Source organism: Passer montanus, unplaced genomic scaffold (genome assembly GCF_014805655.1).
Source record: "Passer montanus isolate IOZ18808 unplaced genomic scaffold, ASM1480565v1 scaffold16, whole genome shotgun sequence".
Taxonomy (NCBI): Eukaryota; Metazoa; Chordata; class Aves; order Passeriformes; family Passeridae; genus Passer; species Passer montanus.
The window spans coordinates 10,776,560-10,789,783 of NW_024363160.1; the positions used below are offsets into that span (position 1 = coordinate 10,776,560).

General features: G+C 40.8%; 1 protein-coding gene across 1 annotated transcript in view; it reads right to left on the reverse strand.

Moving 5' to 3' along the window:
* XKR4 (XK related 4) overlaps nt 1–13,224 on the reverse strand; it is a 225,606-nt gene that overhangs the window by 62,936 nt on the left and 149,446 nt on the right. The gene's annotated exons all lie outside the window — the stretch shown is intronic.

Here is a 13,224-nt window from a genome sequence, read left to right on the forward strand (position 1 = left end):
ACTACTCCTTTGATAGATCCTCCTGCTCATCCTCCCCAGATTACAGCTGCTTTCAGCTTCCCCTTCATCCAGCTGCATTGCTGTTTTCTGGTGGTCTATTGACTCTCACAGATGCAAGGAATGAAGTTTGACCTGAATTCCCATTTGGACTTTTTCAGCTTTTATAGCACTCTAGGTTATGTGCCCAGTGGCATCAATTCCATCCCCAGACATCCTGAAGAACGCCGCCAGAAATGAAGAACTTCGAAGTCTGAACTTCCAAGTGTCTCCCAACGTTCCTCAGCAGTTCTCTCAGGTAGTGCTTAAAAGCCAAAGCGTGTGCTTTGAGCTGCCGGAGCCATCCTCTCCTCTCTCTCCTCCCTGCCCATCAGCAGCGCCGCAGCTCCAGCAACAACTTCTTAGCACCGCCAGGCTGCCAGGAGACGGAGCAAAGCCCTGTTCCGTCCAGCGGGAGGGTCGCTAGGGAGCCCTGGGGACACAGCACAGCGTGACCCCGAGCGGGGCGGCCCGAGCGCCGCTGGCTGCGGGGCCGGGCTCGCACTAGGTGGCACTGCGGGGCTGCGGCGGGACCGCGGCTCGGCACTCCGCACCCCCGCCGCTAACTTTGTCTCAATGAAGCCTAAGCGAGCTAGGAAGGCTGTTCCGTGTCTTTCGACAGCGAAAGATAAACAGGGTCTGGCGGCAGAATAGTCCTGTTCCCTCTCTCCAGCGTGAATGACGCACCGAGAAGGATTTTTCTGGGCTCTTTCTTCCAGCAGGCACGAGGAGATGGCTCTCCTGGGTTGCTCTCCCACAAGAAGATGTGTGGCCTGAAGGAGTGGGAAATCATACCTCACAGCTCAGTTTTGAATTGTACCACTGAGCTATGCCAATGTGCTTTAGGAGATCCTTGGGCTCACAAATGCTTTGCGTCTTTCAAAATCCCCCCAAACAGATCTGACCTGTTACCAAGAACTTGCTCTAGCCTCTGTAGAAAATTCCCTCCCAGACTGAACATGCACATGCAGCAGCTGAGAAACAACAGCATTCCTGATGTACCAGGGAAAAGCTGGAACTTGATTCTGCGCATGAATGAGCTAGCTGGACCCAAACTGCTCATTACAGACTCAGTCAGAGAAGCTGCATGAATGACAGGCTGGAAAGGGAGGAAATTCCATTTTAATTGCAGAGGAATCACCTTTGGCTAAAGTGGGGCACAGAGATGCTCAGTAAACAGCAGAGTTAGAAGCAATACCAGCCTTTTCATACTCTACTTCCCCAAAGTGGAGAAATAAACATACCCTGTTAGTGAGGCTTTGAGGCTGAATATCTGATGGTAGCATTAAGCTTTAAATTAACACACTGTTCAAATATCTTTAAAATGTTTGGGATTAATTGAACACGTGACCTGGGCTCCTTGGCATTGAAGCAGCCCTCAGTTTAATGAAACTCCTGGAAAGTGTTTGTTGTGATGACTAAGAAGCACTCTCTGTGTACAGTGAGTAAACTCTTCACTAGTAGAGGTGGCTCCTATTCTGACTGACTATGATTCCATTTCCATTGACCTATTTGGCAAAGGCTATGATGTGATGATTTCACATCCATACCACACAGGTAATTTAAACTGCCATTATGGTAATTTTTGAGGATGTTCCACCTAATTATGGACATTCCACCTATTCACTTGAAGGAATATAAAGCATTGGTCTCAAAAAACTTCTAGTACTAGGATGATGACTTAGTATTTACACACACACACACACACACACACACACACACACACACACACACACACACAGAGTCTTGTCTCTGCAAGCCTCTGTCAGTAGTATGCCTGTGATGTAAATATGACTTTTTAAGGAGTTTAGTCAGGGTAGAGACGTTCTGACATAATGTAAGAGGGGGAAAAGGTCTTTGGAAATCATGTGGTCATTTGTCACAAGGGAGGTGGTAAGGAGTTTCTGGAAGGAATGGTGGTAGTTGTGATAGGAAAACAGTGCTGTGTCTCCCAACCACAAGGAAGATTTCAGACCCAGAAAGGTCTTGCTGCTTCCTGAACTCTATTTATCAGAGCTCACAACAGCTGGGACAAGTTTCTAAATAAGCTCTCATTATGTAGTCACCTCAACAATGGCTAAAGAAAGCAACCCTGGTCAACCTTTACTAATGTGTTCCTCTCTACACCTTTTGTATAACTGTCATCCTAATCAATACCTGAATAATTGAAATCCCCCAAGACCAAAGCTGTGACTTTCTGGCTGCCCTCCTCCTGATCTATGTTCTCTAACTCCTATAGTGAAGGAGAGCAACATGCAGAGTCAGATGATTGACTTTGCTGTGCTAAATGATGACCAGTCTGCCCAAATATATCCCCTCCTTACAAGCTCAATAGAACCATTCCATTTTCTGCTTCTGAAATCTCATTATCATTTACACTTTAGAAATTAATAAATATACTGGTGTTTCTACATGTAAGTTGAAATTTCAATTTTTTTACCATAAATTGAACATGCTTTTTGGGCTCAAAAGCTTTTTTAAAGAATAATTTTGATAAGAATAAAATCATGTTGCTGCAAATCCAGTCTCAATTCTTATCTGGTTTGCTTCTCCTGGTAGAGAAATCGTGGCCACATGTGAGTGATGATAAACTTCAGGTGAATGGAATGACTCTAAGGTTTTCCTTGTAAGCATTTTTTAAGGTGTTGTAGTTTACAGGAGAAAAATATCCTCAATCCCAAGAATCTGAAACTTAAAATGTCGGTCTTGTAGTGGAAGCCAGATCCCTGACTCCACCTGGTTCCTCAGTGAAATCAGCAGGTCTGTATGGTGTAGGAAGATATACAAATCCCATTTCCAGACTCAGCATACACTCATGATGAAACAGTAAAATGTTGCTCTTAGACAACGGTGGCTTTTGTGGGTTAATGGGATATGGCAGTAACAAACATTTTGGTATATATTTTCAAAATCTGTTTTGTTTTTTCAAACCAGAAATTCAGTAATCTTTTAAAATTATGTGGCTTTTATAATGTACCTCAGTGCATATAAGATGGTAGCCTTTGGAATGATTTCCATGCATTAGGAAGGAACTGAAAATAAAGTATGTTACTGCTAAAGAAAATGATGGTGCATCACATCACCTAGAACTGTGCCAGGCTCTGTATATTAAACATTGTCATGGATTTCCATATTGCAATAGGACAGCTCTAGATAAATCATAATATAGGACTGATTTGTATTCAACAATCTGCTCTTTCAGATAAGAAACATTTAATTTAGATTTTTGAAGACTTGAAATAATTAGTTTTGTACAAATTTTATCTCAGAATTGTCTCGTTTGCACTTGATCTTTATTTTTTCCTAAGCTATTCATATATCTTAAATTTTGAAAAATTTCTGATGGGTTTGGGGAGTTAAGCAGATTGCTGATCACTACAACTTCTTTTTCTAAGACCAGTCTTAAGTGTGCTTTTTTACCTCTGTTGTCTGTAATTTATTCTGACTAGTTAAAAAAACAGATCTTTTGATTAATCAGCTTGAAGTTGCTGAAGTAAGGGAAGTTAGGCCTTTCCTTTCAGAATTAATGAAGGCATTTTCCATTATTTGTGTCACTTGCATAATCTCTCACAGGAACAACAATAACTATCCAAAACATAAAAGATTCAGCAATCAAAACCAGCCAGACATAATCCAGCCTTCCTGGCACCATGTACCTTCAATTCACTGATTATTTCTATCCAATATACTTCAGAAGCAACTTCACAGCTCAGGCCTCCTTGGCTCTATTAGCCTCCTTTTTATTTGATTTGAAATCACTCTAAAGGTAAGAAATCACGCTAGCTGCAAGATACTGTCTGTTAATTGCTCCTGCAGATAATGAGCACCCTAAGGGTCGAAAGAAGGTTACAAGGCCTATAGAGACACATCAGAAATGCATAATTTATGCCTCTTCCAGCAGTTAACATTGCAATGTTTCTGTGTGCACAGTCTAGCTTAAGCTGCTCAGCCTCCAGCTTTTCAGGCATTTCGTTTTTGGATGGTTCACCATTGAACAAACTAGTGAAACCTCCCAAAATCTCCTTAGGGCTTTTTCCTCCTAAATCCTCTTCTGTCATATGCTTCAATTATATGATGGTGAAGGATTTTCCGTTTCTCTGCTCTTTGTTTCTCTCCTCACTTCCCCATTTGAAGTCCAAATGAATTGCCAAGACTGAAAAGTATTTAAAATAATTAACTTGGCATCCTGTACAGCTTGATTGAAAAGCAGGAATTATTAATACAAATGAGCAATGCCTATAGGACCTTTAATATAATTGTTGTTTTGTTTATGCTGACAAAGTATAATGTTTGCATTTTGTTATTCAATTGTTATGAAGATTTTGAGACAGTGAAGTTATGTCTACAGTATAAAAGAGGCATTTATAGCTCTTATAAAAGGAACTGTAAGTTGTACTGCAGGCTTTGCAAATGACATGTTTGCCTGTGAGAACCTGTTAAACCCAGGCTCTAAGGATGGGACAGAATTTCATATTTCATCCCTAGAGAACCAGTTACCTTATGGATGCCTGTGATACAGTGTGATGATACAGGCCCTTGCAATCAAGCAGTTTGGTTTGGCCTCTGTCCTCACCTCCTTTGCCCCAAGAGTTCTCTGAAGAAGCTGACAGAGGCTGGTAGTGCCTGAGTTAATCTACTGAAATGATCTCACTGATGAAATCCCATGTATCTTCTGATTCACTGAATTCAGATTGTGTCTGCCAGTTTGAATTAGGCAAACCAGTTATATGAGGATAATCCCAAGGTACCATATTGGAGCATTTTCTGTACAAGGCTGAAAGGCTGATCTTGTGACAGGTGGAACAATCTGCTCCTTCCTCAGAGAGCAGCACTGTCATTTTTTAGGGCACAATAGATATTATAATTCACTGTATGACCTGTAGTAGTATTAAGTCACAAACATTTGCAGTGTTTCTTATTGCTGAAGATGTGACACAACTGCCGTTGGTTCAACTGTAATTTTTTTAAGTGCAGCATCTTTTTTCATACTCAAACTTTTAGTTTATTCTTGTATGATAATGCGAGAAAAATTTCTGTGGTGAAGGAATTCAAAATTTCTTAGATTCCATAGCAATGCAAATCTCTGGTATGTGCACAGAGCCATGAGAAATCTCTTTCCACAAAATTTTCAAGCATCTATCTTGCAGTGAAAGACATAGAAGAAGTAAATGTGCATCCATCTCCCCAAATTTTAGCCATGTTTAAGTGAGATACTAAAACTAAATTAATTATCTGAGCTCCAGGTAGCTCATTTCTAGTCCAATGAGAGATGTGAGATTATCTATAGGGAATGTCATCCCATCTGTATTGGATGCCTCAAGAAAGGAAAAATGTCCTTCAGGTGCTTCTCTCTCTTAACTGGTTATAAAAGCAGCTTAAACAGAACATCTAATTTCTAAACAGAACTGTAGTTCAGCAAGATTAATTCCACCCTTAACATGCAGTTTCGTCAGTATCATCTTCACAATTCAGCAAGGTAGTTAAATACATGCCCAGCTTTCCACGGCTGAATAACTCTAATCACATGGACTGGTTTAAGTATCTTGTTACACCAGGACTGGATGGTTTCTTGAAAAGAAAGCTTAACACTCTGTATGGCTGTCTCTGTTAGACTCCAGGCTGCTTGTTTATGACACTAATTCTCTTTAGCTTTCTTGAGAGGAAGTGTAGGTATTTTTGAGAGCAAATGGAATAAACAAAACAACTGTTTTAGGTCTTTTCAAAAGAAATACAAGGCATAATTTACTGCCTAGCTCTGTGCTGCATGTCTGACTAAGTGTTTGAATTATTTCTGCTTTCCTTTGCCTAAATCTTTTAAATTTATTTATTCTCTGCTATTATTTACTGAGACTGTTTTATGTAACTCTGTTAAGTGTTTGGGGACATTTTCATGGTGTGAAATGTTCCACACATAATAAAGAGCCATTGCTCAGGCAGCTCCCATGGCAGTTGATGGTAAGGATGAAAGTACTGGGCCATAAATTGTATCAGTATAGTGTAAGCAGGACATTGTTGACACTTTATGTTCCAAATTAGAAAAAAAATTATGAAGACACCTTGCCAGTTTTTGAGCAGCTTCCAGTAATTTCTTTACATGAGAATCTAAGAAGCATGCTCAGACAGTTGACATGTCTACATTTGGCATTATATTTATTTCAGGCAAAATCTTCCTCTACAACTGGCTGAGGAATACCTAGTTTAAGGCACTTTTTTCTCTCTTCTTGACCTAACTATGCATGTTCTTGCACAAAACCCTGATGACAAGAATTGGATATTCAGATGAGTTTCTACAGGAACAGTGGATCACTGAGACCAATGGAATATGAAGCCCCAATCCAAGAAGAGAACAGAAAGAAGAACATTCCTACTACAAGCTCATTTAAGATAGCTTGAATTCTGGCAGAAAACAAAATGAGCTAAAACAAATATCAGCTCATTTAATATACAAGTCAGAAGAAGGGCCTGAGCCAGGTGATCAATGGTTATGTGAGAGCGTTGGCATATTCTACCAGAATCCTCTAAAATATTAGGTCACAGTGATGTCATTTGGGTTTTGCCCTTTTTAAAAATATATTCTCTGTATTCTTCACACATATATTTGTAACCCTGTCACCTACTGTATTAGAAGCTAGTTTTCCCAGTACTTTTCCATGGTCTTTTCTTAGGCAGAAAGGCAAAACAAATTCCAGAGCTCCAAGCCCCAGGAGGTACAAGACCCTGTGCTATCTTGGTTCTTCCTGGGAACCAAGGCCAAGAACAACTCTTGGAGATACCTTCTCATGGACAAAGCACAACTGGTGCTGAACGGGGGGCTCAGATAAGCGGTTTGACCTGGGGGGGGAATTGCATCACCACTTGTCCTCCTAATTGGTGCTTTTTATCAATTATGCTAATTGCCTAAAACCTATAAAAGTGTACTTACTCCTGGGTGGGAGGATCTTTTGTGAGCATCTTTCCATAACTGCCTGTGAGGGCCTTCAAATAAAGATCCCCTTTTATATTATCTCCACACTAAAATTATTTTGAGTTCCATTTCCAGGTTGGGAAAAAGGCAACAACAGTAACCCTGTGACAGTGCATGGTGTCTGAGAAACATAAATGAAAATCACTGAGCTGAAATGAACCTGAACTGGAGCCAAAATCAAGAGCAAATCACTGTCTATCAAGAACTGAAGGTGAAACTGAACTTCTAGTGTGAAATCTTAGTAGAATTCCCTCGTGTCCTCCCTCTCCTCTGTCAGACACCCATGAAAGGGCCCAGGACTGTTTCAAACAGCTCCAGTGTGATGAGGGAGCAGCGTGCCCCTGGGTAATGTGAAGCTGGCTGTCCTAAATGTCCCAGCTTGGAGTGCCTGTCGAGGCTCACGGGACCATTGGCACTGACATACAGGGTACACCAGGCTGCCCATGATTCCTGCAGGTCTTAAAACAGGAGTTACACTGGGATGGGAGGTGTGGATGGGATCCCCTTGTAATGCGGGCCTCAGATGGGTTTTGGGGTGTCCCCGGCTGGCTGCCGAGGGCCTGGATAGCGCAGTCCTGTTCGGAACAGCCTCCCAGACAGCTCCCAGCTGCAGGAAACCTTAGCAAGCAGTTCAGCTCTTAGTGATTTCAGCTCTTAGGTGATTTCTAGTCTTTAGTGATTTCAGCTCTTTTGCTTTGCTAAGGCCGCAGCAGCAGCAGACAGGGAGAGAGAGGAGAAGTGCTGTGTGAGGTTCCACAGAGATGTCCTTTAGTGGCAGCTTCTGCAAAGGTCCCAGTGACAGCTCTTCTACCAAACTGGGCAGAAGTAGGGCTTTTTATAGAGTATAGGGGTTTTGGAAATTATCCAATGGTGAGGGTCGAGGCGAATATGACCTATAGGCTTACAGAGAGATAAGCAAGGGTCTGAGGGTGGAAGAGAGGGGCTTCTTAGGTTCAGCCATCATGACTTGGCATTTCCTATTTCAGGCTGCTGACCACCATGGGGGCATTGCAGGCCCTGGGCCTGCTGCAGCCGTGGGCAGTGCTCAGCAGAGGTCAAGGCCATGCTTCTGCAAGGCCACTGTGAGGCCTGGGTGCCGCCCACGGGGCAGGTGTTGGGACAGCTCAAGATGAGAGGAGAAGCGCTGTGTGAGGTTCCACAGAGATGTCCTTTAGTGGCAGCTTCTGTGAAGGTCCCAGTGACAGCTCTTCTACCAAACTGGGCAGAAGTTGGGCTTTTTATAGGGTATAGGGGTTTTGGAAATTATCCAATGGTGAGGGTCGAGGTGAATATGACCTATAGGCTTAAAGAGAGATAAGCAAGGGTCTGAGGGCGGAAGAGAGGGGCTTCTTAGGTTCAGTCATCATGACTTGGCATTTCCTGTTTCAGGCTGCTGACCGCCATGGGGGCATTGCAGGCCCTGTGCCTGCTGCAGCCGTGGGCAGTGCTCAGCAGGGATCAAGGCCGTGCTTCTGCAAGGCCGCTGTGAGGCCTGGGTGCCACCTAGGGTGCAGGAGTTGGGGACAGCTCAAGACGGAATCTTGGCTGGAAGATAAGATATGGGACTCATGCTTTTCTTCAGCAATTGTTGCAGAAAGACTCAGATCCACGGTGTCTCACAATGGCTTTGAGCAAAGCTTGTGTAGAGGCAGAATTAAAATGTAAATTCAGGTTTGGCAGCTCAGTTGCATGCTTGCACTCTGCTGGCCGGTACCTTTATCTGTTGCCTCTTTCTCCCCCGCTCATAACAGCACATTTCTGCTATTTTAAATCTAGTTTTTCATATCCTGGGGTTATGGCACTTCATAGCAGGAAGAAGGTATAATTTTAGTGTATTTTAATTGCTAAACCATGCTCTCCCAATCTGCCTCCTTATCTCCTTTTGTTCTTTTTCTCTTAAGCAGAAAGGCAACAGAAATCAGGCACTGAGGAAAATGAATACTGCTCCCTGACAACAAAATCCAGAGCCAACTGTTGCAGTCAGTTTCAATTTGCATTCTCTGGTGAAACCCTGAAGCTTACTGGGACATGGAAACAAACAGGCTAGAGCAATTTATGATCATGCACGTAGCTACTGCTTTTTTCTTTTAAACTTCTTTTTTCTCGCAGTTGTTTAAAGGAAATGTTAGAGATGCAAACTCCTGCCAAACATATGTAGCTTTTAGGATATTTACATGCAGCATGAATTCTCAGTCCTGGGTGAGGAGAAGAGGGCACATTTCTCATGCCCCTGCTGGGGAAAAATGCAAATTCAGTGCCAGCTTGCACAGACTTCTCAAATCTCAGTCCTAAGTCCCTCCACCCATAAATACATGAGCTACTCTGCACAGTTTGTCTATTCTTGTCTCACTTTGGACATAGTTAATGCTAATTTTTGTTGATTATTGTTTTGCATTTTGTAGCATAGTATTGTTTGCATAGTATAGTTTCTTAGTGTTGTTTTTGTATAGTATAGTTTCTTAGTATTTCCTAGCAGGAGAGTGAGTTTTGTGATGCAAATATATTCCTTATCATCTGACACCTGACATTAACTATTGGGAGAGGCCATAATAAAAACACCGTGTGAGTTGTACCATAACGGCCTTGGTAATGGCTTTAGAGGGCTGAACATATTTAAATGATTCTATTCAAAGACACTCAGAAGATAAAGCATCTGGTTTTGACAACAGAAATACTGGTTGAAAGTGTTACCTCCCTTTTCTTCAAAATTTATGACATTGTCATTAAAACATTGTCATTGACTTTTGCAAACAACAGTGAATAAAAAGTGTGTTTGGCTGGGGGAATAGAGGGGAGGAGGAAAAAGAGGGAATAGGACTTGTCATCATGGATTAATAAGCCAGACAATGAATATTTAGGCAGTAGTGCTTAACGGGAACCAGCATCAAATAGTCACTGTCAAGAACTAATAAACACTCATTGGTGAGGTGCTAATGAAATAGTATGTGTGTTTTTGTGTCCTTATGGGGGAAGCAATCAAAACCTAAACGTTAGCTAAATAATTATACTATCCTTAGGAAAAAAAGTTGTTCCTTTTGGTCATCTTATCAGACAACAAAAATGTAGACTCCTAAGTAAGTTCATAGTCTGATAGGTACAAGATACATCAATAAAAGAGCAAAAAAATTAAAGAAAACCTAATTGTACTCCAGACAAACCTATTTATTGAAAGAAATATATATATTCAAAATCAGGTAACTATTTTATAGTGCTTATTAAGGGAGTCATGAAAGCCTTTTAAGTTGTAAAATATATTGTGACTGGATTATTACTTTTACAAGACTACAAGATACCAATGGTTTCACAAGATATCATAAAAAGACTCAAATATTTTCATGGTTTTCAATGACATATGATTTCAGTTTTTTAGTGGGTTAAGATGTCATTTGGATCAACAAGTATTTAGAAAATTCCTCTGTAGCCTCAATGTATTTACAAACAAATAACTGCAAATTTTTCTTTTGGTTACACATACTTACCCATTTAGAAAGCAGACATATTTATGTGCTTAACTATGGATCCCTTTTCCTAGCTTTAGACATGCAATTTTTAAAGCTTTTTCAAAGTAACAGGTTATTGGTGTATTATAGGAAGAAACCAAAATATCACCCCAAAGATGTGATCTAAAAGCCTGGTGTTCTTTTCATTACATTCCAGCTTTCTGAAGATTTCAGATCTTATCTTCTCTTTACGGACTTGGCAATTTTAATATACAGTTCTTGGAAGCAGAAATTTGGTATCTGAGAACCATCTTTCTATAGCCTTCCCAGCAGGACTATTTTACTTAATAGCAGGTACAGCTCATATGTAGAAAAATGTGTGAAAGCTCTGACTGGAATCCTTTCTTAGCTGAAGACTTTGTTCTACAAATTACTCATGTTCAGATATTTGTGTAACCATCTTCTATAAAACCTTTCAATCTTACTTTTAGCTTTTGTATATGCAGCTCTCCATCTCTTCTGTTTCAAGACTGCATAAAGAATGCTCTACTTAGAATCAAATCTGGAAATTGATTCACAGTATGTACAGATACTGTCAAAGCAGAAGATATTCTTAAAGTGTCTGATCTTCCTAATTTTTTCTGCAGAGCCAGTTTAAATACTTCTGAATATATAATGTGAAATATTTGGTCTTGATGACTGCTATTGATGAAATCTTGAGTAGGAGAAAAAAAAAGCCCTTAATGCATAAGAGTTCCCCAAGTGTAGTAACAAACAAACATAACACAAGTCAGTTGTGGTGGACTTGCTACTTCATTTGCTGATAACAACTAGAGCAAGACACTTCACTGAATGGTATAAAAAATTCTACAATAAACAGTTCAGGAATAGCCTGCCATGAATAAAAATGCTTTTTCTATCTCAGAAAGCAGAACTCTGAAAAACACAATGGCTAGATTGTAAACATTTGCTGTTAGAATGCTGAATAATAATAACAGCACTCATAATAACAATAATAATAATAATGTTCTTCAATCCTTGGTCACTTTTACTGGTTGTGCTTGGCCTCAGTGATGTCTAACAACAGAGATACCTTATACAGGCAAATGTTTTAAAAATAACACTTCCTCAACACACTTTGCCACTGTTCAACTCAGTGGTCCTTCAGCTTTCATGTTAGGTGAAGTATAGCTAATGTGCTTTCCTAGAGATCATTTGCAGCTCTGTACATTTTATCCAGCTGATCTTTCTGAAAAGCTTTTCTCAAAGCTCTGTTCTTTCTCATTGCCTCAATTGTATCTCAGTTTCAGAAACAAACACAGGACCCTGCCTTTGGGGTAGCAGATTTTGCTGCCCTCTTATATTTAAACTTTTTCATTCTAGGAAGGCTTTCATAAAGAAATAAACTCCTACTGCTTTTTAGATTACTCTAGGTCTTGGCCCATGTCCTTGCTCAAGCCCCAGCTAAAAGTGAGTTCTTACAGCTGCTTTAAGTAATTGAGAATCAAAATTTAGAAGTGAAATGCTGATACCTCCTTCCCCATTACAGCATTTAACTGCTTCTGTCATGAAGCAATCAGCCGTGTATTGTAAGTGACTGTGTTGTGAGCCTCTCTGATCTAAACATGTGTTGGCTTAAAATATCAATTCAATTGCAATGCATTATGCTCTGCTCAGAAAACCCATCTGGCTCCAAAGGCTGCTGCCACAGGATGTGCTGCTGCTGCAAAGCCAAAGATCTGTTTCTGCCCTTGTTTGCATGGCTCTGCCTCTCAAGGAATGGCACTGAAGTGGCTGAAAGTGAGCCACCCCAGAGCAGGTGTGGCAATGAGTCAGCCAGGTGTATGGCTACATCATGCAAATTTCCCAGCTTGTTTCCCTGATTTTGCCACTACACTCATTATCAAGGAAGTGAAAGAAAACCCCTCAAAAACAGAGAATACCTTTGGATTTCTTTTCAAGCAAATGACTGTGACTCCATTTCTTTCCTACTGAATCACCATTCAAAATACTTTCAGGCATTTCTGTGCTCTTTATAGCAAAACTGACTCCATAGGGGTGGAAAGTAAAATCATGCGTTTTAAGGGAAATGCCAAGAAAAAAGAAATAAAATATTCATCCCCTAGCAGAATTTCTTTTTACTGCAAATGATTTTAGTGTCTACTGTGCTTGCAGGTGAAAATACATCATTGAAAACCTGTAGATGAGAGTCCTGGTCTCTTGGCGTGAGGGAGACCTGCTGGGACTACAGCAGGTCTCAAGAAAAGGCATGGGGAGCCATTTTCAGTTTACTGTTGCCTTGGACTCAAGTTGCACATTTTCTGCCTTCTGCTGAGCAAAACCAGCACAGAGCCCAGTTACTGAGGAAAGCAGTTACATTCTGAGCTATATTTAAGGATGACAAGCTGCTATGAATATACAGAGAGTAAATGCTACCATGTCACTTAGGGTCAGGATCAAGAAGATCACCAGAGCTCAGTTTTTTTTATGGCTTTGGGGCATCTTACTTATTTAGCTTCGTTACCAAGAGTGACTAACCTAGGAGCTCAAAATGAGCTCTGAATTCCTTTCTATGGCACAGGACACCTGGCAAAGATCCAACTTTGCTAGATGGTGCTCGAACAGCTCTTTTCTCTCTGTCTGTCTATCTATCTATCTATCTATCTATCTATCTATCTATCTAATCTATCTATTCATCCATCTTTCTGGTAATGATGAATCACTCAATATACATTTATCCAGAGAGCAGGAAGGAGACTATGAGAGCACCAAGGGCACACATTA